The 24,050-nt window shown below is 46.9% G+C and overlaps 1 protein-coding gene across 12 annotated transcripts in view; it reads right to left on the bottom strand.

Moving 5' to 3' along the window:
- Window positions 1–24,050, bottom strand: part of HIVEP3 (HIVEP zinc finger 3) — a 435,200-nt gene that overhangs the window by 178,773 nt on the left and 232,377 nt on the right. For 8 of the 12 annotated variants that reach the window (XM_050932270.1, XM_050932269.1, XM_050932273.1 and 5 more), the window contains one exon: window positions 13,450–13,557. The exons of 2 other annotated variants lie outside the window; for them this stretch is intronic. The gene's annotated coding sequence lies outside the window, so the exon portion shown is untranslated. Of the gene's footprint in view, window positions 1–9,549; window positions 9,680–13,449; window positions 13,558–24,050 lie in introns of all 12 variants that reach the window. 2 more of the 12 variants (XM_050932274.1, XM_050932275.1) reach the window with 1 other exon arrangement.

Raw genomic sequence — 24,050 nt, 5'->3', positions numbered from 1 at the left:
AGGCAGAGCTATCAAAACCCAGCTCAGTATCTCGTAACCCTCTGTCTTCCCTTGGCTGACATGCTCCCTTTGCTTTGATTTTGTCTCAGACTGTAAACGCTTTGCTGCAAGGACCATCACATGCTTTTGATTTCTCTGTACACTCCTAGCACGCCATGGGTACTGTATAGATCATAACTAACCAATAACAAATAGCAATACCTAGGCCAGGAACAAACTTCTCTTACAATCGTTCCCTATGGGGTTTCTTACACATTCCTCTGACAAATGTGGCAACTGATCATTGTCAGCAACAGGACACTGAACTAGATGGACCCCTTGTCTGATCCAGCATGTCAGTTCCTATGTTCTCAGTAGCAGAGTAAGGCTACGTACACACTACAGCACTTACAGAGTGTGCCGCTGGAGCGCTTGCGGTGGAGTCAGAGACACCGTAAGCCGACGGGAGCCGACACAGCACTGTCCACACCGGATCTTAGGTCGGTGTCACTGACGTCGTTCAGGGACATGGATTATTCACACCCTGAGCAACATACGTTATGCCGAAGTAACCTGCAGTGTAGACAAGGTCTCAGCATAACCAATCTAGGGTGGTACACAACAGCTGCATGACAGTGCATAAAAACGTTACACGACAGATTAAGGCATGAAGGGAAGAGGAAAACTGTGTCTATTTTATACCAAAGGAGGAATTTTAGAAAGGCAAAACTAACTGCTCATGCGGTAATTTAACCAGGGCTAACATCCTACTCTCGTGAGAAGTGCCAGGGATTGTCAGTACTTCAATGTGTGCAAGTACACAGTTAGGAACTCAGTTTTATGATACATCTGTAACCAAGATTTTGAAGTTTTGAAGAGCTCTTCCCGAGCCGCTAACAGAACACTGTCAGCTTTACCTTCGCACAGGTATTATGCTCGCAGGTTAAATGCACTCCATTCTGAAGGTGACAGGAGCACTCTTTATTGCTTGTGCACTAGTTGATATGCTGCTGCTGCCACTACCATGAGCGAAGCTCCCAATGAAACATGCCCCAGCTATTTCTCCCTGTGCAACGGGCACTGGAAAAGGAGTGCCTGGCAAAGATACTGACTGTGCTGGAATCCAGCTTAACTGCATGGATATCACCACATCTCTCTTGCGCATTCCAATTCTCCTTTCCACATGGTTATCAGTTGAAATGTGCTATGCAGGTGCCAAAATCCTGGACATAGTGCACGGCAGGAGCACATGTGCTGTGCACTTTGGAATTTGTCTGGGACCGGGATGGGAGTAGAGGAATTCTTCTCTGTCTATGCCATGGAGCAAGTGTGGAGTCACTCTGCAACTATTCCTGCAATCTCATAACTTGAGTCATCTCCTTGCCACAGGCATGACCCCAATGTGAAGGAAATGGCTGATGGATCCACTGACTCCATCTTGCCCTCCACTCCTTTGGTAAGCAGTAGCATATAGGAAAGTCTGCAGGGCTGGGCACCATGTCATGCACACTTCCCAAATCTCATCCCTCTCCCACAAAGTGACATCACCTTGGTTCCATTGCAATAGGGCCATCTGCAGACACACATAGGGAGGACATCCATCCCTCCAACGTAGCAGCCTATAGCTAACAGGGGCCTAATAAATGCTTTGATAAACAGACTGAGCCTATGCCTTGTAGCATTTCCCTAATTCAGGGCCCAAATCTGTCACGATTCTGCACATGGACTCCACGGAGTTCAAACATGTTTACTTCAAAGAAGATTTTTTTTCCTTCCCAGAAGAAAATCTGGCTATTGGTAAGGAATCCTGTCCCATATACCGAACATATTCTGAAATACTGTGATAACAGCCCAGCACTGGAGAGACCGAACACAAAGCAGCTTCTTGCCAAACTCTCTGGGGGCTTTTGGATGCCAATTCCTATCAGAGTCGTAGCTGTTTCTTCGCTCCATCAGAAAAGTGGCCAATAAAAATCTCCCGAAAAGACTGTTCCCAATTAAAATTAGCTCCTAAGAAATCAGTATTGTGGCCACTTGCTTAACATATTTCTCCTGAGAAGAATTTATAGTGTTTCCTTGATGAACCCCGGAGCGTAGCAGTTTCAACCATGATTACAGAAAAAGCAGCAGTGCCAGAAATAACACTGTTAAAATGGAAACATCCCCTGTGCTCACTCACATATATACACACCCCCTCTCACATACAGCACAAACACAGCTACTTTCTAAGACCAGGAACCATTCCGCTCAGAGCATCGGAACAGCACAGCCACCAGGTGCCTACGCTAGGCAAATAAAGAGACCTGATTCTGCAACGGTAAATGCCAGATGAAAACTGAATTAGAATCCCACTATTTATATATCACTGAGTGCATCTGCATATGTAAAATATAAACACCCACCCACAGACGCCCTTTATAGATGGACATTGTTTTAACGGAGCATCACTGACGAACTAAACGGGGCCTCCCAAGCATTAGACTCGGTATGTTTCACCTGGTAAGAGTGGAGAGAATCACAACATACTTTCTGCACTGTAAAGGGGCATTTTCTGTCCCTCCCATGACACTGATGCAGAAGCAGCAAGGAGAAGTAGCAGATTCACCACCAGCAGTTTAATTTACTTAGTTATTTGACTTCCGACACAGAGAGAAGAGAGCTTCCATTCTGAGCAAAACACTCACAGCTGAAAGGGTGCCTGCGTTCTTGGCAGCTTCCCCTCTCCACTACAGATAGTTCAGCTCTGAATTCAATCAGACCCAGACTGGGGACCCAGACATGCTCAATACAGGCTGTGGCTACAGTACCTAAAACAGGGCTTCTGGTTTTCACCATTTCTTACCAGAAAACAGGAGATAATTCTCAACAAAACCCCATCCAGCTGCAGTCAGCACCCTCACCTCCTTCAAATCCTCTTCCCGGCTCATTTCTGTCAGGAAGCATGCCACTGATCAAGTATTTCTTTGAATTAATAGTTTTGTTCACTGAGACCTCATCTAGTCACCTCCTGATGAGATTTATAGCACCACCCCCAGTACTCCCCCACCTTGTTGGGCTCTCCCTAACGCATTGTGTTATCTCAACATTTAAATTGTTAGCCCTTCTAAGCAGAGGCATTGTCTGTTTGCTTTTAGAGGAGCTTGTCACCTATTTGGCCACTGTATAAAGCAAGGGCCTGATTCTCCTATCCCTTTTCACAATGAGTTTATTGGAAACTAGTGTAAAATGGTAAGCTATTACTTTCCATGTGAGGAATTTCCCGGTCCTGCTTGGGAGCTAGAGGGCGCTGGGGGAGCCATGTGGTCTGAGTCAGTCAGCAGACAGCCACTCTGGAAAGAATCAGCTTAAGCCTTAAAGCAAGATGGGGGTGAGTTGTGCCTCGCTGCAATACAGAGCAGCCTGTTTTCTCCCTGGTTTGGGTTCTGGATCTGAATGCTAAGAAATAAAGTAGTGCTGTGTTGTAGCTGCCCAGCAAGAGTATTTTCGCTTTTCTCCAGCTTCTCTGTGCATGTGCTGCAAACATAACAAACTAAGTCAGTGTGGCAGAACTGGGTTCAGTCTGAATAATAATGTCTAAGTATGTTTTCTGTGGTAATTCTTCATAATTCCCATGATCCACACATCCACAGCCAACAGCTTCCCAATGAGGAAGCCCCATGTAAATAGCCTCTGAGGGCCACAATATGTGAAGTGGAGCGCAAAGGAAGTTGGGCTTTTCAGATTTTTATATTCACATATTTGCTTGTCTTCACTCTACTTCTACCCATCGTTACCTGTTTACTTGGAAATATCAAAAACCTTGTGTGTACATTTTTGCATATCACATCTTCTCTTCAATAACTTCGGGTTTTGATTAATGCAAATATGATCACAAAATATTTTCTATCTTTTTAGCAAATACTCACAGGTGAATGATAGATCAAAACATTCAGGCAACAGACCAGTGCGCTGGCAATGTATTACAGGCAGAATCAAAAATAAATCATACTCCATGAAGATAGAATGGCAACCAACCCTCATCTGGGAATTTCCCTCAACTTCTTTAAAGAGCTCAGCTCTGCATAATGAATAATAAAACCAATACTGCAGACTTTTCTCAGGCCAAAGAAAAGCAGCACAGCACTGACTTTGGATTCCTTGATTTGGCAAAAATGGTCTCAGCCTTCCATGGGGCACTATATCTGCCTGTAAACAATGCAATGTAAAACTGGTGTAGGAGAGAAATCAGGATTTTGTTTTAATAAATATTCCTTGCATTAAAACTACTATTGCAGTAATGGTGCAAAACACAGCGGTAACCGGATCATTACTGTGAAACACTGTAATATTTTAGCTGCGAGGCTGTGCCCCCGAAGCACAGCTCTGCATGTGGGCAGCTCTGGGAGGCACTATGCGTCTATGAGCCAAAACATCTCCCCAAAGTCCCTGGTGAGCAAGAGGAACATACCTGCTATGGCACTGATTAGGGGAATTCTGCACATCTCCCAGCCAGCCCCACTGGCCACTATAGGGAAGGGGACAGGCTTTTCTGCAGGCTTTGGGTCCTTTGCATGTCAGGGGGACTAAAAGGGAGCATTTCCTGCATTCAGAGAGCTCCTGAACTGCAAATGTGACCAGTATCTGCCTGGAAAGTGTGGGGGGAAGGCTTCTCATGCTGGTTCTCTAAAGCTGTGCATGTGTGGAAATGCCAGTTCCAGTACAGCCCTTGATGAGCAAACTAAGCTGATGATTAAGGCTAAGATTTTGTCACAGATATTTTTAGTAAAAGTCAGGACAGGTCATGAGCAAAGGTCAAGGACAGGTCACGGGCAATAAAGAAAACTTCATGGAAGCTCGTGACCTGTCCCTGACTTCTACTAAAAATATTCATGACAAAATGGGAAGCTGCTGGGCAGCTGTAGGGGCCAGCTGGGAGCTGCGGGGTCCTCCGTGACTTCAGCCTGCGGTAGACAGGAGCTGCGGGGTACCCCTGCCGCCCATGGTGACCAAGAGCTGTGGGGTACCCCCACTACCCTTGGTGGCTCAGAGCTTGGGGGTTCCCCACAGCTCCCGGCCACCATGGGCTGAAGTCACAGAGGTCTTTGGAAGTAACGGATTCTGTGACTTCAGTGACCTCCGTGACAAAATTGTCGCCTTACTGATGATCTTTTCCGTACTGTGGTTTCAGCGGTTAGTTACAGCTGCTCACTGTAACACGCAAATGGCAAAGGAATATTATTTTAAACATTGTCTAGCACTCTATACCCTGGGATTTCAGAAGGCAGATTGTGAATGGAGCCTGGCAACACCTCTGAGAGGTAGTGAGGTGTGATTATCCCCACACTACAGACCTGGAAGCTGAGACACAGGCCGTGGCTACATAGGGAAATTGACCTGAAGAGCTATTGTGGAATAAATGATTCCAGAATTGCTTCCAGACTGAGCATATTATTCTGGAATAAAAGTAATTTCCCTTGTAGACAAGGCCATAGAGTGGTGAAATGACTTCCCCTCAGTCACACTGTTAGTCTATGACACATACACTTTAACTCAACCATAATGTATGAGCTTGATGCAGGAATTATGGAATGAAATTCTCTAGCCTGCATGATGCAGGTCAGACTAGATGATCAGAATGGTCTGTTCTGACCTTGGAATCTATGAGCCGGGAACAAAACCTAAGTCTCTGGATTTCTAGTCCTGTGCTTTAACCACAAGACCATCCTGCACACTTTAAAGTGCCTGTACTGACCCAGGTCTACGGGTGCTTGGCTGGGAAAGGATAGTTTTATCACAGGGTTTTGTTGCTTTTACTCTAGACAAAGAAATACATGAGTGCTACAGTCATGTTTGTGGGAGGTAACTTAACACACATCTTGACTTCCATTCAGTACAAGGAAAGCTCTGCATTCTTCTGTAGATACACACAATCCCATTTTCATTTACAGTTCTGGCCTGACCTTTCAGTGCACTATTTTATTCAGTTTCTCTAATTCTAAAAAAAGGAGACATCTTCTATTTTCAAACAAACAAATCCTTCTTTTCTTTAAAATGTACAAACCCTATTACATTTTATCCTGTTCTGCAGCTCAAATATAAACAAATTGTTTCCCCTCCCCCTAGCAACCCCAGTTTCCTCTCTGCAAAAAAAATCTCTCAGATCAGATCATTACTCAGGTTAGGAAGCCAAGTTTCAAGCTCAGGCTCGATCAAAAGGCTTTCCCCCACCGGTTTCCCCTCCGCCAAAGAGAGGCTGCTATGAACAACCCTTCTGAAGAGAAGAATTCAGTACAGAATTCTATATAGTGCTTAGCCCAGTGTAGAGTGACTATTACTTCTCCTTCAGCTGCAGGGTTCACCTCTCAACCCTCCTACCAAGAAAGTTAACAGCCCTAAAATTATTCTTTTCTGTTTTAAAGCTTAAGGGCCAGAACCACAACTAGGGTAAACAGGCAGAGCTCTAGTGACTTCAGTGGAGCTCTGCAGATTTGCATCAGCACAGAATCTGGCCTTACATTGACTGTAATTCTTCTGTAGCAGGGTTGATGCTGGCTTGGGTTCATTATCCAGGTGCCGAGTGTTACTTTAGCTGAGCTCTTCTAACTGAAAAGGAGGGAGAACCTGGAGATTGCTTTGCTTTCTTTAGGCAACAGATACTTCATTATTTCTCCCCAACTAGTGCACTTTATGAAAATGTTTCTTCATTTTTATTTCTGAATCTTTACATTTTTGTCTCATCTTTGCCTTTACTGGTTTTTTAATTAACATTACTAGGTTTCCTCAGAAGGGAACAAAACCAGAAAATAGAATAAAGGGCAGGAGGAAGTGAATGGAACTCGTGGGCAGCTATTTAAAAAGTCAGTGATGCCTCATGGAAAACTCTGAAACACATTCCGTCTAGTGACAATTCTGCTGCTCCAGCCTCAAGTTCAGTTATTTGTTTTCCTTGGGTTCCTTATAATTAGGGTGACCAGATAGCAAGGGTGAAAAATTGGGACAAGGGATGGGGGGTAATTGGCACCTATATAAGACAAAGCTCCAAATATCGGGGCTGTCCTTATAAAATTGGGACATCTGGTCGCCCTACTTATAATGAGGGACACTGGCACAGAAAGACCTCTGTTTCTTGAGAATTGATCCACTCTTGCTGCTCATTCCCCAGCTGATGCTGGGATATGGTTTGCAATGTCTGAATCATCTCCACAGCTCCCGGATGAGAGGTCACTGGCAGAGTGAAATTTCACATGTGTGGGGTGGGAGCACAAGGGCTTAGCTAAAGAAACACAGAAACTCGTAAGGAACAGAGATGCACATATTAATAAAGAACAAGGCAGCAAAATACGAAAGCAGGAGCTATGGCAGACCTGCCAAGTGTCATACATGCATCATTCATGACACACACACCCATTTGGCAGTTCTGTCAGGCCTGTCCACATATCTGGTAAAGAAAAGTTTTGAGAGAGAGACAGAGACTCCTCTGGTGCATAGTACCCTGTAGCCTGGGGTAAGGGCATTGAGCTGCAAGCCAGGAGACAACGAGTTTGACTTTCCATTCATTCCCTGTGTGCTGTCAACAGCTTTGTACATCTCACAACCCATATTCCTAACTAAGCCCTTGGTCCCCTACCTAAGGAGGCAACTATCATTCATGCACTTCAAAGACGAGGTCACCTTAGGCCAGAGGTGAGCAAACTACAGCCCGCGGGCCACGTTCTGTGTGGGCCCGAGCTCCCAGCTGGCCCCGGCCCCTCCTATGCTGTCCCGCCTCCCCCACAGCCTCAGCTCGCCGTGCCGGCAGCGCGGCAGGCACTGGCCGGGCGGCGTGGCTCAGGGGCAGATTTAACAGTGAACACAGGGTGCCCTGGCACAAGTCCCCCCAACAATAGGGGGCCCCAGGGCCAGGCACTCAGGCAGCTCAGCACTGGCGCACCCCCTGTGGGGGGAAGGGGGCTGCACTGCGGGGGCAGGGGAGCAGGTGGGTGGTGCGGGTGGCAGCAGCACAGGGAAAGCGGGCGGAGGACTCAGGAGGAGCAGGGGCAGCTGCGCAGCTGGAGAGAAGCGGTGGTTTCCCCTTCAAAGCTGCTGCTCCTGAGTCCTCCGCCCATGTTCGCTGGGCCACATTCCGAAAGGGGCTGGCCGTCAGTGGACAGGGAGCACAGGGGTTGGATGGGGGTGGGATCCCAGGGGGCGGTTAGGGGCAGGGATCCTGGGAGGGGGTGGTCAGGGGACAAGGAGCAGGGGGGGTTGGGTGGGTCACAGGTTCTGAGGGGGACAGTCAGGGGGAGGGAAGTGGGAAGGAACAGATAGGGGGCAGGCTGTTTGGGGAGGAACAGCCTTCCCTACCCCGATGTGGCTCTCGGGCCAAAAAGTTTCCCCACCCATGTCTTAGGTAGTGCTTCTGTGACAAACCCAAGGTCTTATCAACTTTACCACATTGCCTTTAAGAATGGATGTACAAAATTATGTGCTTGGCTATCCTGTCTTGAACTACTAGACCACACTCTGCTCCCAGGACCAGGAACGGAACTTGGGAATCCTGGTACCTGCTGTCTCACAAATAGCTGGCTAGCCCACTGGCAAAGTGTGTCAGTCTTCCTCTGCTGCCGGGTCCACTTAGAGGATAACAGCCTACCGTCACCACCAATTGCTCAAGTAAAAGAATTCTGTGCTGTGGATCTAAAGGGCCTGAGTTCAAGACCTGTTAGCAATCCTTGTGGAAAATAAAAGCGTGTGGTTGTGGAATTAAAGACAGTATCAGTTTTGTCCTCATGAGCTCTGCAAAGTAGGAATCTACCCCAATGCAGACCTGCTACAGAGCACAGGAGGGGGATTTCCCTTTGGTCCTCCCTAGCAGATGGGCAGCAATGGGGTCCCTTGGTTGGATGTGGGAGCATGGTAAGAAGGAGCTTAGGGAGCAATTGGGTTTATGTGGAAAAAGGCAAAGGCTGGATCTACTTGAAATCTGCTGATCCTCCCACCCACTTGCTCCTAGTTGTACCATCAAAATAGAGAACAAGTGTATCTGTTCCGAAGGACATCAAACACACCCAAGATCTTGAAGCAACCATACTGCAAAACCCCAAATCCAATGTCTGGTTCCCACTGGACCAGCCAATTTTGGCTACAACTCTCAGAATTCTAGTACCTGCATAAAGAACAAGTCTAGTCACTTCTATGCACCAACAAATCTGAACCCCAATGCTTCCCGGTGCAACAATGCTGCAAAAACCTGGATCCATGGCTCTTTTCCTGGAGACCTTCTAAAGTCTGCAGGAAGAGCAGAGGAAGGGCCAGCTGAGTTTGATGGCAGTGGATTGGGGCTGGAAAGCCACGGATCCACTGAAACTGAAATTTCGTTTGCATAGAAAACTTTTACACCCTATGTGTAAAGATTACTGTGAGTTTGAAAACAGCACATGCTGACCTCATAGTTTGCCACAGAAACTGGTGCACTTGTTCCCTTGAAAACTCCAGCCCTGATTCTCCTATCTTGCACCTTGTCGTTATTTACACCTGAGCAATGTGAATGTAAACTGCCCACCAGAATCCTCACACTTTCACTCCAGCAGTGGCATTTACACTTAGCTTTACCCAGGTGGGGTTGGGGTGCGGGGAAAGGCTGAATCTTGCTCACTGTTTCCTCCCAGTCAAGAGCTGCTGAATGGTTTCTTCTCAAACTCTCCACAAGAATAGTGCCTCAGTTCAGTAAAGTTTTGTGCAACTGAAATCAAGGGGTTAGAAAGGAAACATTTAGGCAGCCTTAGACGGTTACCATTGAGCCCACTAGGGAAAAAAGCTTCTCAGAATTTTTTCCATCAGACTTTGGTAGCTCTACGTACTCAAAAGACTCCTTTGCTCAGCCTCACGGGGAACATTCTCAGCCTTGCACAGCAAATAACCTTCCCTCGCCCTGTGCACAAGGAAATCGTGCTCACCTGGTGGCTACGGAAAGCTTTCTGCATGTTGAGAACATGGCTAAATTCAAGCACCTGGGAAAGTCAATACTATAGTACCTGTGCCTGGCCTGGGGTTAAAGAGAGAGTCTTTGTCTTGGCAGCCATCTGAAAAGCTGATGTGGTAGAGAGTGAAGGTTTCCTGCACATTTACTTTCACCGGTGGTTTGGGGCTGGCCAAATAACCCCCAGTCTCTTTAACATGCGCCATCCCTGATGCACACGGCTCTCTTTGACTCAAATTAAAAGGCTCACCTGATGCAGGGCTGTAATTAGAGCAAGGTTGGATACAAATCTTCTCATTACTGCAATGATTATATTGACCGAGACCCCGGGGGGCTGCCAAGAGCAGGCACTGTGAATTCGATTTGTGCAGCAGTGGGAATGCTGGTCACAACTGTCCTCTTATAAGGTAGTCTCTACAGAGGCAGCCCAGGTGAGAAATCCATCACTCCAGCAGCCCCAGATTAATAAACTAAAGGTGGGAAGAACTCAGCAAGCGTAATGGGTGGAATGGAAGAACAGAATAAACACTACCCCAGAATCCTGACTGGCCCTTCTGACTGCAGATCCCAGCAGAGCAATAAAGACCTGCTAATAAGCAGCCTTTTAAAAGTCAGAGACAATGGTGTTTAATGTACATTTAAAATAAATTACTTGCCTTTCCAGAACTTTTTTTTAAATCATGAACCTGTTGCCAAGAAACAAGATGCTTTAAAACTATCTAGAAACAGCAAGTCCACCAAGACATTTTTCGCGTTCATGTAATGTAGCCAGGAGTTAGGACGGTAATGCTCCCCTAAGTGCACCATCAGCAGGAGCCTTGACAGTTAGAGGAGACAGAAGAAACTAGAGGAAAACTAGCTATTTCAGTGCAAAAGGAGTGTGCCCAAAACAACTGTGGGAATTCACCAGGGACATACTGCAGGGAGTTCTCAGGAGATCTAGCACCAACTTGAGGGGATAGTTGGGGTGATTTCCCAAACCCCAGAACAGTCCCCACTTCTCTGATTACTGCTAGACCAGCCATGTCAGAGACACTTTATCCCTGGTGCTCAGGAAATATTTCTCAACATCACATTTGCTTTTGCCTTTGGAATAAACATCAGGTATTTTCAAAACATTTTCTCAGAGGATTCTCTCCTTTGGATCCCACTAGATGTCCCGTGCACATAATCTCACACACCCTGCAAACTGTGCTAGCTGAATACCATGCTATTCTATCAACAGCTCTGTGTATTTTTCAAGAGCAAACTCTAAACATTTCTAACTTTGTTTGCCCAGTGGTTCTGCCTCTCTCCTTAGTTGTGGCCATGAGAACATAATTTGTTTAAATGGGAAAACAAACAAGCAGAGTCTGCAGTCCCTCTCTCCATTTCCTCTGCCACACTTGCACTTGGGGCATAGGCTTATCAGGGCAGAGGGGAAGGGAAATTTGTTGAATAATAATCTTTCTTAAATAATCTATGTCCAACACAGAAATCAGAGAGATCCATATTGTAGATGAAGATTTAAAATTATCTATTAACAGTGCAAATTGCTCAAGCTACTTCTCTAATACTTCAACAGTCCTGCACGGAGATGAATGTGAAGTCAACAGAGTCCAAACATTCTCCACAGAGGGAAATCTGGGGAATCATCACTGCAAGTGAGAGCAGAGTGTCCCAGACTGCATGAATGTGAACTGCCACAAGGCCAACTTCAGGGGGTTTCCAGCTTCCCCAGCACTTTAACTAGTTAATAATTCAATTAGGACTTTTCATTTTGATGCAATTAGAGTTTCTCTACTAAATTGTTTTATTTTACTTTTTCCTTTTCTAAATAATAACTGAAATACGTGTTGTGCTGGAGAAAGGAGCCAGACTGAATGCCCCGGAAAAAGAGGCTCTCTGTCCACAGAAAAGGAGCAACCCAGAAAGTGAGAGCATATGTTTCCTTTGTTCCATCCCACCAGTTGTCCCTCAATCCTCCACTAGAAAGTTTCCTTCTAAGGCTGGGTGGGATTCACTCAGCACCCCTCTGCTGAGGCTGTCAACAAGGGAACCAGTTAGTGCCATTATAGTATGTTTCGTGGCTTCTGAGATGCCCCATCATCACCCTCCGCTCCTCGATTCATTTCAGGCAGGCTACAGTTTTACTCCTATCAGAGAGCTGGATTCTGACCACGCTGTGTATATTATTCTATAGGAAACAGAATGTAAAGTTTTTACAGCACAGAGATTGTGTAAACCCAGCAAACAGCAACAACTGCTAAGGAACATTAGTAGGTCTCTTCTGCCACATGCTCTAGGGGATCCCTGAAACATACTAATAAAGTCAGGACAAAAGGGACAAGAGCCATAAAGGAGGGGAGTCCAGATGCCTGCTTTCCAGATGATAAAGGCTAAAACTGTCCCTGCCTGCTGACAACGGTAATGTTCAAACAGATGAAGTAAGTGCTCAGAAGCCATGAGCTACCTATCAGCAGTAGAGCAGAGTTCAGATTCTATTGCTGATGCTGCAAGTCATGTCAATTGCCCCAACCATTTTCACTTGCCAGAGTTTAACTGGGCCAGAGACACTTTTGTGGTAGCTGCACAATTAGTTCCAATTCTCAAAGGCTCAGAAAATGAAAAAAAAAAAAAAATACCCAGTCCTTTCCATCAACAACATTCCTAGAATAAATATCCACACATTTGCATGCAGCAGTTCAGTGCATGTCTGAATTTCAGAACATACCTTTGGCTACATAACAGGTGCTATTAATTTCCATTGAGAAGGATTAGGGTGCTTAAATCATTAGAGCTCATTTACACAAACTTAATACATTTTTAAAACTGCCTCACTTTATGCTGATATGGAGGTGTTAATCTCCAATGAAATATTGAAAAGAATAAAATGCCCAACATGTTTAGCCCTCTAAAGGCCCTTTACTCCACTATTCTAGCAAATTTTGCCATTCTCTCTTACTGCACTCAGCTTGCAGATATTTTCTGTCTCACGGTTTGGAAAGTCGCTCTGATAGAAAGCCTCACTGCAGAACTTTACTAAAGTAGCTGCATATTGTAATCAGATGTTTCATGACAGCATCCCTATTATTTGCCACTTGCTTTCTTCTACTAACGACCTCTCCCCCTCCAAAAAGCCAAGCCATTCCAGACTGATGGCCCCCAAACTGCCAGTGCTACTCGGTACCACGAGTGACAGTCCCGGACAGGACTCCCCGAGAACATCAGTTATATATGCACTTCCATTAACATTCAAACTGCTGTTTGTTTATTTGCCAGCATTGGCGCTTGGGCTGCCTGGCAAAGGATCAAGAGAAACAAGCCGTTCATGTTTACAGGATACAGGAGTCCTACATCCAGTAACTCCTGGTTACTCATTTACAGTGACCTCATCGAGGAGACATGCCTGAGTGTTACAACTGCCCTTACTTCACTTCTGCCCAATCTGCTGCACCTCTCTCCCCCCTCTGACCTGACCACAGCTGATAAGAGGGAAAAAAACCCTCCCTGAACATTCATTGCCTAGTATGAAGCAATCAGGATTTCATTACCTGCATCGACTCGGCTCCTATGCCCCCTGCACTGCAGCTTTCTCTCTCTCATGACTGTGCCTTGTAAGAGACAGGAACCCTGGGTCTCCAGGGGGATGTTCTGATGGGCTGTAATAGAAAAGGTTACTTTAAAGCTCCTTATTTGGGCAGTGATGTAAAGGGAAGTTGTTCAGTGAGCACCACCCACTTTTTCCATTCACTGCACATTGTTTCCTGTTGTCAAGCAGCTGCTGTAGCTTTCGATACAGACAAGGGAATCCTTCAGCCCTTGGCTGGTTCTCATGCATTGCACAACTTGTTAACAGCGCATTACTGACACAACCATCTCCTGGGCCAAACTCCTTATACTTCTAGCAAACATTTCTTCCTTTAAAAATTTGCAAAAATCCATCAAATCTTGACCGCAGACACTGACATAAAAATCTCCATCTCTCTCTCACACACACACACTCACACACACAGCCCCTCCATCACAAATGCTCACTTGTTGGCAGGCTAGTGCCATCTGAAAGTGGCTAAGTGAGACTGTCATCACAATTGTTCTCAGAACCAATCTGCAGCAGTGGGTAAAGCTCAGACTGCATCCCACTGCAGGTTTCTGTTAAGGAGCCTGCCCTGCCTCTGGACTGTCAGGTGCTCAGATACCATGCTGACAGGTGCTGTATAATAATCCGAATAAAACAGAACAAGGACTGTCTGTCCCAGCAAGAATCACTTGCTAAATTCCAATCCCAATAAGAAACTAATGGGCTATGAGGCCAGTGCTATTTGCAGAAGAGTCTCTCTCAGGGACAGACACCCTGATAAGGGATGGGTAGATTAGCCTGAAGCCAACCCACCTTGGTGTACTGGCTACCAGCTGATGGGACTGGCCCTGTGGCTCAGTGCTAGGGCAGCTGAGCTCCTCCTGAGCCAGCTGTCACCTCCCCGTGCAGCATGGAGAACAGCAGTGCGGAGTGGCTGCTGTGGGCTCTGGCGCTTGCCTGACATCAGCCAAATGCACTTACCAGGAGGACACAAGCTGAGAGCAGAAAGCAGCCCCCTGGAGATGCCCTGCTGGCACCAGCAGCTCTGCTCAGAGCCGAGCCCTGTGCAAGCAGAGGCGCTGGGAGAAGTGAGCAAAGGGAAGGCAGAAAACAATCAGTGTGTGTGTGTGTGTCTGTGTGCCTCCCCTCCAGCCCCATCTCTGGCGTCTGCCTCCCGCCATCCTCTCCATCCCCACATCCTCCTCCCCCGCTGCCCAGCCCCCGCCCCGTGACACGCGCCCTCCCACTTGCGCTCGGCGGGGGCTCAGCCCAGCCCCAGGGTCCCCGCGATGCCGGCAGAGCCGGGCCGGGCTCCGGCGAGGGGTGGGACGCAGAGCGCCCGGCCGCCCCCTGCGAGCTGCGCCTGGCGGACGCTGCCCCGCTCCCGCGGGGAGGCTGGAGCTCGGTGGCCGGTGCAGGGAGCAGCCGGGCCGGGGCAGGAGGGATCATCACCCGCGGCTCAAGCCCCAGCAGCTGCAGCTCCAGCGGGGGCCGGGGGCAAGGCGTGGGGAAGGGGCACTGCCCAGGGAACCCAACCGGGGGTGGGGATCTAGCCAGGGACAAGCTGGTGGCCCCTAGGAAAAGGGGTGATTTTAACACGTGTTAACTGCGATGGGCCAAACAGCCTGGGCTGGACACGCAAGGGGGAGTGTTAACAGGTGTGAGCTGGCTCCCAGGATTTAGCCCCAGCAGTTAACAGGTTAAAACCACGGCTTGCCTGGGATCTGGACGTTGCTAAGCTGACCCGTGTCAACAATACGTTTTTCTTAGTGTAGACTTGGCCTTAGAGGCAAGGTTGGAAGATGTGAAAATGCTGCCCCTCTCAATCTGGGTTAGGTTGCTTACTCCCCTGGGAATAGGGCACACAGTCTCTTCTCATGTAGTGTGAACAGGAGGGCCCTGCACACCCCTCCTTGGAGAGGGGGAGGGAAAGGCCGCAGGGATCATTTACAGCGGGCTTCCCACCACAGGACACTCTCCAGCTGAAAAACAGAACAGGCCCCTTCCAGGGCTCACAGCAGCATCTGACAGCCACGTTGCACCTCCCCTGCCTAGCACCGGCACACACACAGTAACGTTTATTGTATGGCAGTGTCATAAGGGGACTCATACCAGACCTTCCGCTGATCCACCACTAAGTCAAGCCAGCAAAGTCCCTAATCCGCACACACTGAATCACTTGCTCTCTGCTGTTTAGCCAGTGCTCTCCCTTAAAACAGATCGGGGGCCAGGTCCGTATGCTGGGCACTCGTGCAGCGCTCTTGAGCCATTGGAAAGTACCACGAGGCGATGCCAAGCTTCCAGCCTGACCTCCATTGTGTGTAGGATGAATCAGCGAGGGGGGAGTCCTGCTGGGAGCAGGTAAGTCTGAAGCCATTAACATTTGGTTACACTACTAGTTCCTAAACTACATTCACTGCAGCCTGCAAGCCTCTTTATGTTGCTTGGCCCAGCCATTCAATGAGAGCACCATGTGCCTTATGACAGCAGAGCAACTACCTACAAGTATGAGACTATCTCTAGCATGCCCAGATCACATATTAGCCACAGTTGTGGGAAAGGAGCCAGGTTTCCAATTTCATTTTCACTCAGATTTTACATGTGGAAGCTTTCACAAGTGATGACACCAAATCAGCTTTTCCACAGAATGGCTGCATGAACTCTGGAGGACACTGAACTCAGCCCACAGACAAAAAAGTGTGGGATACCTGCAGGGCTGGCGCTACCATTTAGGCAGCCTAGGCAATTGCCTAGGGCTCCAGAATAATTGGTGGGCGGCATTTTGCCAGCATTTTGCCGGAGGGGGCGGCAGGCAGCTCTGGTGGGGCTGCCGCAGTGGTGCCTGCGGAGGGTCCATTGGTCCGTGGCTCCGGTGGAGCTACCACAGTGGTGCCTGCGGATGGTCGGCTCCTCACGGGGCTCTGGTGGACCTCCCACAGGCCCTACTGTGGCAGCTCCACCAGAGCCACGGAGCACCGGACCCTCCGCAGGCACCACTGCGGCAGCCCTACCAGAGCCGTGGTACCAGCACGCGGGCAGCGAAATTGCTGTCCACCTAGAGCGCTCAAACCCCTACGGCCAATCCTGGATACCTGTGTGCCTGACTGTACCTATTGGGTGTCTGGGAAGTGCTAAAGGATCCTCCCCCAGCCTAAGGGGAGGAACCACAGGGCCACAGAACCCACTGAGTGTGGGGGACAACTAATAAAAGAACAGGGACAGGAGTGAGGTCAAAGGGTCAGAAGGAGGGAACCTAACGGGGACACCGAGCAGAGAACCCCGGACAGCGCCCACTGCTCCTCGAATGTGCCTGACTGTAGCAGGGCAGTTACCCCGCCCTGGCCCTGAAAGGGTTAAAAGCCAGTTCTTGCAGAGGGCTGCGGCTGAGAGCCTATAAGAAGAGGCTGGGAGGCAGCCAATCAGGGCCAAGCTGGGCCCTATAAAAGAGCTGCAGGGTCAGCCTGAGAGTGAGAAGGGCTTTCCTGTCTAGGAGAACAGGGTAGCTGAGGCAGAGTAGTGCTGGGGAACTCTAGTCTAAGGCCTAAAGAGGTACTGGGGCTGCAGAGGTGTAGCTGGGGGATAAGCAGAAGCAGCTGGTCCTACCCCCTTGCTAGTGATGAATGGCCATTACAGACTGTGATCTGCCCCAGAGGATGGGGGCTGGATGATGACTGGCAGTAGCCACTGAGGCAAGGTGGGTATAGAGCAGGGGTCGGCAACCTTTCAGAAGTGCTGTGCCGAGTCTTCATTTATTCACTCTAATTTAAGGTTTTGCGTGCCAGTAATACATTTTAATGTTTTTAAGGCTCTTTCTATAATACATAACTAAACTATTGTATGTAAAGTAAATAACATTTTTAAAATGTTTAAGAAGCTTCATTTAAAATTAAATGAACAGGCAGAGCTGCCAGGACCTGGCTAGTGTGAGTGCTCCTGAAAATCATCTTGTGTGCTGCCTTTGGCACCTGTGCCATAGGTTGCCTACCCCTGGTATAGAGAGTTGGGGGTTCCCCTGGGAGGGGAGACCTAGAGTGTGGGGGTACTGCTGGGGGCAGAACCCCAAGGTAAGGGGCACTGGAGGGACACAGGCCCGTGGCAGACAAGACATGGGCTGGCAGGAGGTGCTCTGGGGCTGGAAAAGAGCTAATTCCTGGACTGACCATCAGGAGGTGCCATGGTAGTGAGTCAGCGATCTGCTACACTGACCTTACAAGCTAAACTGTGTGAATGGGCAGTGTGCCTATGCTGTCCTCAGCAGAGCGAACACGGCCTGGGAAAGTGTCAAAATTCCCCCTTATTCCTGGGGTTTGGCCTTACTGGAAATGCAGAAATATTGCCATGACATAAACCTCAAAGTGTCCCTCCAAGACTAGGTGTTCCTAGGGTTTCCTTTTGGGACCTCCTCTGTCCTAATTCTCTACACCCCAAAGAGGCACTTAGACCCTTTATATTCTAGATGGAGCTAACTGGCCCTCCAAAGCCAGCATGACTCAGCAGTAAATACCCTCAATCTTAACACCAATTTTTAGCACCCTCAGCGATTGAACAGAAGAGCCCTGGATTCCTATACAGGGTTTTAGAGTCTGTTGCTGTTATTGATTAGTAAGAGGCCCACTGTATAATAGCTAATAAATTTTAAGCGGGGCACTCATTCAGGGGGGATTTGGCATTATACTTATGAAGTGCTTTGTCGGGGGGGGAGAGGGAGTTAAGTCACTGCCACTAGTACCCATAGCTGAACTGAAAGGATTACCTTTATCTTCACAGGTGCAGACAAAATCTTCCATTGTAAAGAGAGGACATGGCTGCAATAAGACAAAAGATCTGCCAAAGGAGACCTGCATGAGTTTGTTCTTCTTCCATGTGGTGATGGCAATGGGTGTTTTTAGTGGCTCCCATATACTATGGGGTTTCCAAGACGATGGATAGAATGTATGGATTTAAGTCGTGAGATGATCTCAGAGGACAAAGCAACAAAATGTTGAGCTTTGAATGCAGGCAGCTGTGGGAAGTCAGGGTTTTTACAAACCACAAGAATAGCTTTGTATCTACGGCCAGGTCTACACTTCAAACTTTTGCCAGCATAGTAATGTTGGTTAGGGATATGATTTTTTTTATGTACAGTATTTCCCCATAGCACAGACAAAGATATACAGGGGAAAAAAGGGCTTTTGGCAGTAGAGCATATTTTGTTCAGGAACCAGTATAATCTGTACTGGCAAAGCTTATACTGGCAAAAGATTGCTATGTTGCCTGAGGAGGCTTTGCTGATATATTTATACCTTTATAACTATACTGGCAAGCTTTTTTTCTAATATAAACTAAGACAAATACCTGCTATTTTAAAAATCATTGCCAAGCCTTCATGCCCTTCCCTCTGCAGGCTTTCCAATATCAGGGCAACAGTAGGATATGCTTTTCTGGGTGGACATCAATGGAATTTTATTTCTGCTCAGTAAATAAAAGTAGCTCTTCAGGAAAATTAATCATTGGAAATCTACCCCCAAAACCCCATGCTGCCCTGTCCCCAGTCTGACACAGGACAACTTCATTTCAACCCCCAAATGCTTCAATATCAGAAATGACAAAACAGCTGCTAAGTGTACAGTAGAAATACATCTGCTTTGTGTGTGTGCATGGACTAATTCCTCAGGGCTTCAACTCAGCTCTTCTCATTCATGGCAAAAAGGAGAGTTAGCCTGTGAAGGGCAGGGGGTGGTGCTTACATTTAATTTTACACACCCACAAACTCTCTCCACTGAATTCACACTTGACATAAGGGGGTGCAGTTGAAGAGAGTTGTACCCATTTACTGATACCCAATGTCTGAATTTGACCTGTCTCTCTCCAAATATGGATGAGTGGTAAAGCCTTCACTGTGGTCATGCCACACCAACCAGAAAGATCCTAAAACAGTAAAACCAGAAGGGCAGTTATAGCGTAAAATGTGACTGGTGAATATTTCCCCTTACACTGACTTGCCTAGATTAAAATAACTCCATCAGAAGATTAGCTTTCCCCATGGCCAGAACTGGAAACCCCACCTAGCATCTGAACATCCAGCTTCTTGCCAGTTAAATAAAGAAATGAGGCTGCATCTGGAACTGAGCTGAACATTGTGGTGTTCTGCACGAGACATAAGAGTCCACGCTGCTTCCTTGTAGCAGAATCAACCCCGCAGAGCCAGTCGGAGAACAAACATCTTTGTGTCACTGATGGTGGCAGACATGACTCGAAGATGCACAGGGCAGATACAGGGAGCAGTTTCTTTTCTAACTCTAAATACACTTTAGTATTTGCATATTCACAGAACGAATGTGGTGCAGCTCTCACGTGAACACTTTGAGAAACATGAGGATACCTAACACAAGCAGATTTAACTGTCAGTTTGGTCTATCGCTGACTGAGGCAGTGGGAGGAAAAATCAGTTGTATCCCTATCATTTTGTAAGGTTCTCAGATACCATGGTGATGAGTCTGTAGAAGTGACTTGATTAGATTAGCTAAGTAAATAGACAGATTCCCTCTGAAGCACGTGCTTCTCTTTTCCTTCCTCTCACATAGGGCAGCTGAAAGGGTCTCTCGGGAGCCACTTGTTAAAATTCCACCTCCCAATTTGATGGGAGGTGAGGAGATAATCTTGTTGCCTGTGATGTGAGTCCTGCCCTCTCTGGATAGTACTGATAAACCATCCCCATCTGAGAGCACTTAACCCCAGAGCTCGTAAAAGATGGGGACTGAAGGGTGAATTGTTTGCCTTTGCAATGCACTGTATAACACCAAGCATCAGCTCTTTTCATCACATTTCCCAGGAGAAGATACCATACATAGACCCTCTCTCACAAAACACACACACACATCACTCCAAGCTGCAGTCAACTGGACTCTCTGCCACATTGCTCATAAAGTCAGTATATTTTTCAGCTGAATAGTATAAACATTCTCAATGAAGTGCAATTAATACATATGTGGTTGCCCAGCAGGTTTGCCTCTTTCCCTGGTTGGGAGAAAGTGTTTTTGTTTAAATGGGAAGATAAAAGAAAAATTCCCCAGGGACTCTCCTCCTCTTGTCTGCAAACCTCAAGGATACATGGGGTTCAACAAAGGCTAAAGATGAACAGCTTTAGGGGAGCCCTTTGTTAACATACCGGCGGTGGGAGACTGCCCTCCCAACAGGAACACTGTCCACAATTCCATTATGGTTAAAATAACCACACTTGACTTCACATTTGAAGGCTAGACTTTTCTCTCCCCTAAGCATTTTGACAAAGTTGCCAGGGAATATCTCCTCATACCCCTCTCATTCCTGCTGACCTTATCCTGGCCTAGGATGTGCACAAGTTGCCTACAGTCTTGGAGTTCTCTTTAAAGCTGTTCATAGAATTAAGGAAATTGCCCTGTACCTCTCTTGTTCTGACTCTTTCACTGTTTTTCCTAGTTCTCTGAAGTTTATTCTAATACAGAGGTTTCCAAAACAGTGGTCCACAAAGCCTACTCTGGTGGTCTGCACAGTTCTGGTTGGCCACATGCTCCTCTAAATGTCCTCCTTGTTTCCAGCAGCTAAATTACATTAACAGAAGCTAAAATTACATTAAATATTTTCCTGATGTTACTTTTCCACATTAGCAATTGCTGTAGTTGCCCAGGTATGCTATATACTTGTAAATAGGACAGGAGGTGTCCATTACGAAACCCTGCACTAAAGTTTGGCTTAACCTATGAAAAGATTTGGGAACCCTATTGTTCTTGAATTAGAGCTGGAAACTGTGAACCAGGACTCCTGGGTTTTCTTCCCAGCTCTTCTAATGACTCAATATACAACTTTGGGCATATCACTTCACCTCTCTGTAGCCCAGTCTTCCCATCTGCAAGATGGGTCTATTAATATCTACCTGCCTCATGAGTATTTAGGACGACTGTGTAAAGTGCTATATGATCCTCTCATGGGGTTAGTACATTATAGTTTCTGCACTAGAACAAGGGACTGGGAGTCAGCGCTTCTGGGTTGTATTTGGAAAGTTTGGGACTTCAGTGGTTGAAGGAGGGGATTAAGAATCAGGAGTAACATTTTCAAAAACGTGTAAGCAACTTGGGGCCCAGAGTGTTAATGGAATTTAGGAGCCTAGAGACGCAGAGAGGCACCTAGTGGGATCTTACAAAATAATCAACAAAATCAATGGGAGTTAGGCACCAAGGTGCTTTTGAAAATCCCACTGTCTGTTTACAACTTTAGGTGCCTAAATACCTTTATAAATCTGGCTCTAGGGGACTAAGGGCCAGATTTTCAAAGATATTGGGACACCTAACTTCCATTGATTTAAATCACTGAGTTGCTTTTGAAAATTTTACCCCAGCACTCCTGGGTTTTATTCTCAGTTCTTATATTGGCTGGCTGTATGACTTCATGTCTTCTCTCAGTACCTCAGTCTCTTCAACTGTAAAATGGGGATCATAATGTTACCAATCTCCCAGGGGTGTTGTGATACTGAATTACTATTTTGAAAGCATTCAGGAGACTCTCCAATGGAAAAAAGAATAGTGCCTGCAAAGTATCATTACTATTCCAGCATTTACATTAAAGATGCTTTAGTCCTGCTAAGTAACAGGCATGAGGAATCATTATGCTAATTTTAGACATAGCATCTGTTCAATGTTAAAGCTGAAACCTTTTGTCTTGAAAATACTTAAAATGATTTTTCTTCTGAATTGACATTTGTCAGACAACATGTCGAGAGTAGAAATTATAGCAAACCATGTTTTTTGTAGTGGAATAACCAGTGGACACAAGTACCATACTGTGGTGAAAAGTACTAGCATCCAGAACTAGCTGCATTTTACTATGACAAGAACTACCGATAGGTACAAATCCAAGTTGATATGCCTGCCAATTCAGATGCTTTTTGCCAGCAGTCATGTGGGTCACAGTCACAGAGCTAGCTGAACCTCTATCCCCACAATTGGTCTCTCTGAGTGCACCCCTTCAGGTGTCAGGTCTTGTGGATCCTGGGGTGGAATTGTGTGATTGTCTCACTCTTAGACCGGGCTCTGGGTAGTGACCATGCTTGCCCAGCTTGCCCGACATGGTAGGTTCTTCCCTACAGGAATCTGTGATCAGATGACTAGGGAGGAGTATAAAGATATTGCTGGAGCATGTGGGGGTGTAATCAGGAAGGCCAAGGCACAATTGGAATTGCAGCTAGCAAGGGATGTGAAGGGTAACAAGAAGGGTTTCTACGGGTATGTTAGCAACAAGAAGGTGGTCAGGGGAAGTGTGGGGCCCTTAGTGAATGGGGGAAGCAACATGGTGACAAGATGTAGAAAAAGCTGAAGTACTCAATGCTTTTTTGCCTGTCTTCACTGACAAGGTCAGCTCCCAGACTGCTGTACTGGGCAGCACAGTATGGGGAGGAGGTGAGCAGGCCTCAGTGGTGAAACAGGTTAAGGACTACTTAGAAAAGCTGGACATTCACACGTCCAGGGGTCCAGATCTAATGCATCCAAAGGTGCTGAGGGAGTTGACTGATTGCAGAGCCATTGGCCATTATATCTGAAAATTTGTGGCGATCGGGGGAGGTCCCGGACGATTGGAAAAAGGTTAATATAGTGCCTGTGATGGGTTGGATCACAGAACTCCCGCTGGGAGCTGCCAACCGATGTGCCAAGACTACCTCTGCTCCTGTTTTCCCTCCCCGCTCAGGACTCCAGCACTCCGACTTGCTGAGCCAGATGCTCCCATCTGCTCCAACAAAGACCCGGGGTCTGAATTACTTACCCCAAATCTGCAGGTTTACCTGAAAGCAGCTCACAGAAGCGTTCTTGTCTTTAACACCCAGATGCCCAACTCCCAATGGGGTCTAACCCCAAATAAATCTGTTTTACCCTGTATAAAGCTTATGCAGGGTAAACTCATAAATTGCTCGCCCTCCATAACACTGATAGAGAGATATGCACAGTTGTTTGCACCCCCAGGTATTAATACATACTCTGGGTCAATTAGTAAGTAAAAAGTGATTTTATTAAATACAGACAGTAGGATTTAAGTGGTTCCAAGACAGACAGAACAAAGTAAGTCACCAAGCAAAATAAAATGAAATGCGCAAATCTATGGCCTGGTCTACACTACATGTTTATACCAAATTTAGCAGAGTTAAAACGAATTAACCCTGCATCCATCCACACAACGAAGACCTTTATTTCGATATAAAGGGCTCTTAATATCGATATCTGTACTCCTCCCCGACGAGGGGAGCAGCGCTCAAATTGGTATTGCCATTTTGGATTAGGGTTAGTGTGGCTGCAATTCGACAGTATTGGCCTCCGGGAGCTATCCCACAGTGCACCATTGTGACCACTCTGGACAGCAATCTGGAGTCGGATGCACTGGCCAGGTAGACAGGAAAAGCCCCGCAAACTTTTGAATTTCATTTCCTGTTTGCCCAGCATGGAGCGCTGATCAGCCTGGACCATACGGGAGATACTGGATCTGATCGCTTTATGGGGAGACAATTCTGTTCTATCAGAGCTTTGAAGACGAAATGCCAAAGCATTTGAAAAAATCTCCAGACAGAGGCCACAG

The sequence above is a fragment of the Gopherus flavomarginatus genome, chromosome 22, assembly GCF_025201925.1.
Source record: "Gopherus flavomarginatus isolate rGopFla2 chromosome 22, rGopFla2.mat.asm, whole genome shotgun sequence".
Lineage (NCBI taxonomy): Eukaryota > Metazoa > Chordata > Testudines > Testudinidae > Gopherus > Gopherus flavomarginatus.
Note: the sequence above shows the minus strand (reverse complement) of the source record. Positions and strands in the feature narration are given on the sequence as shown.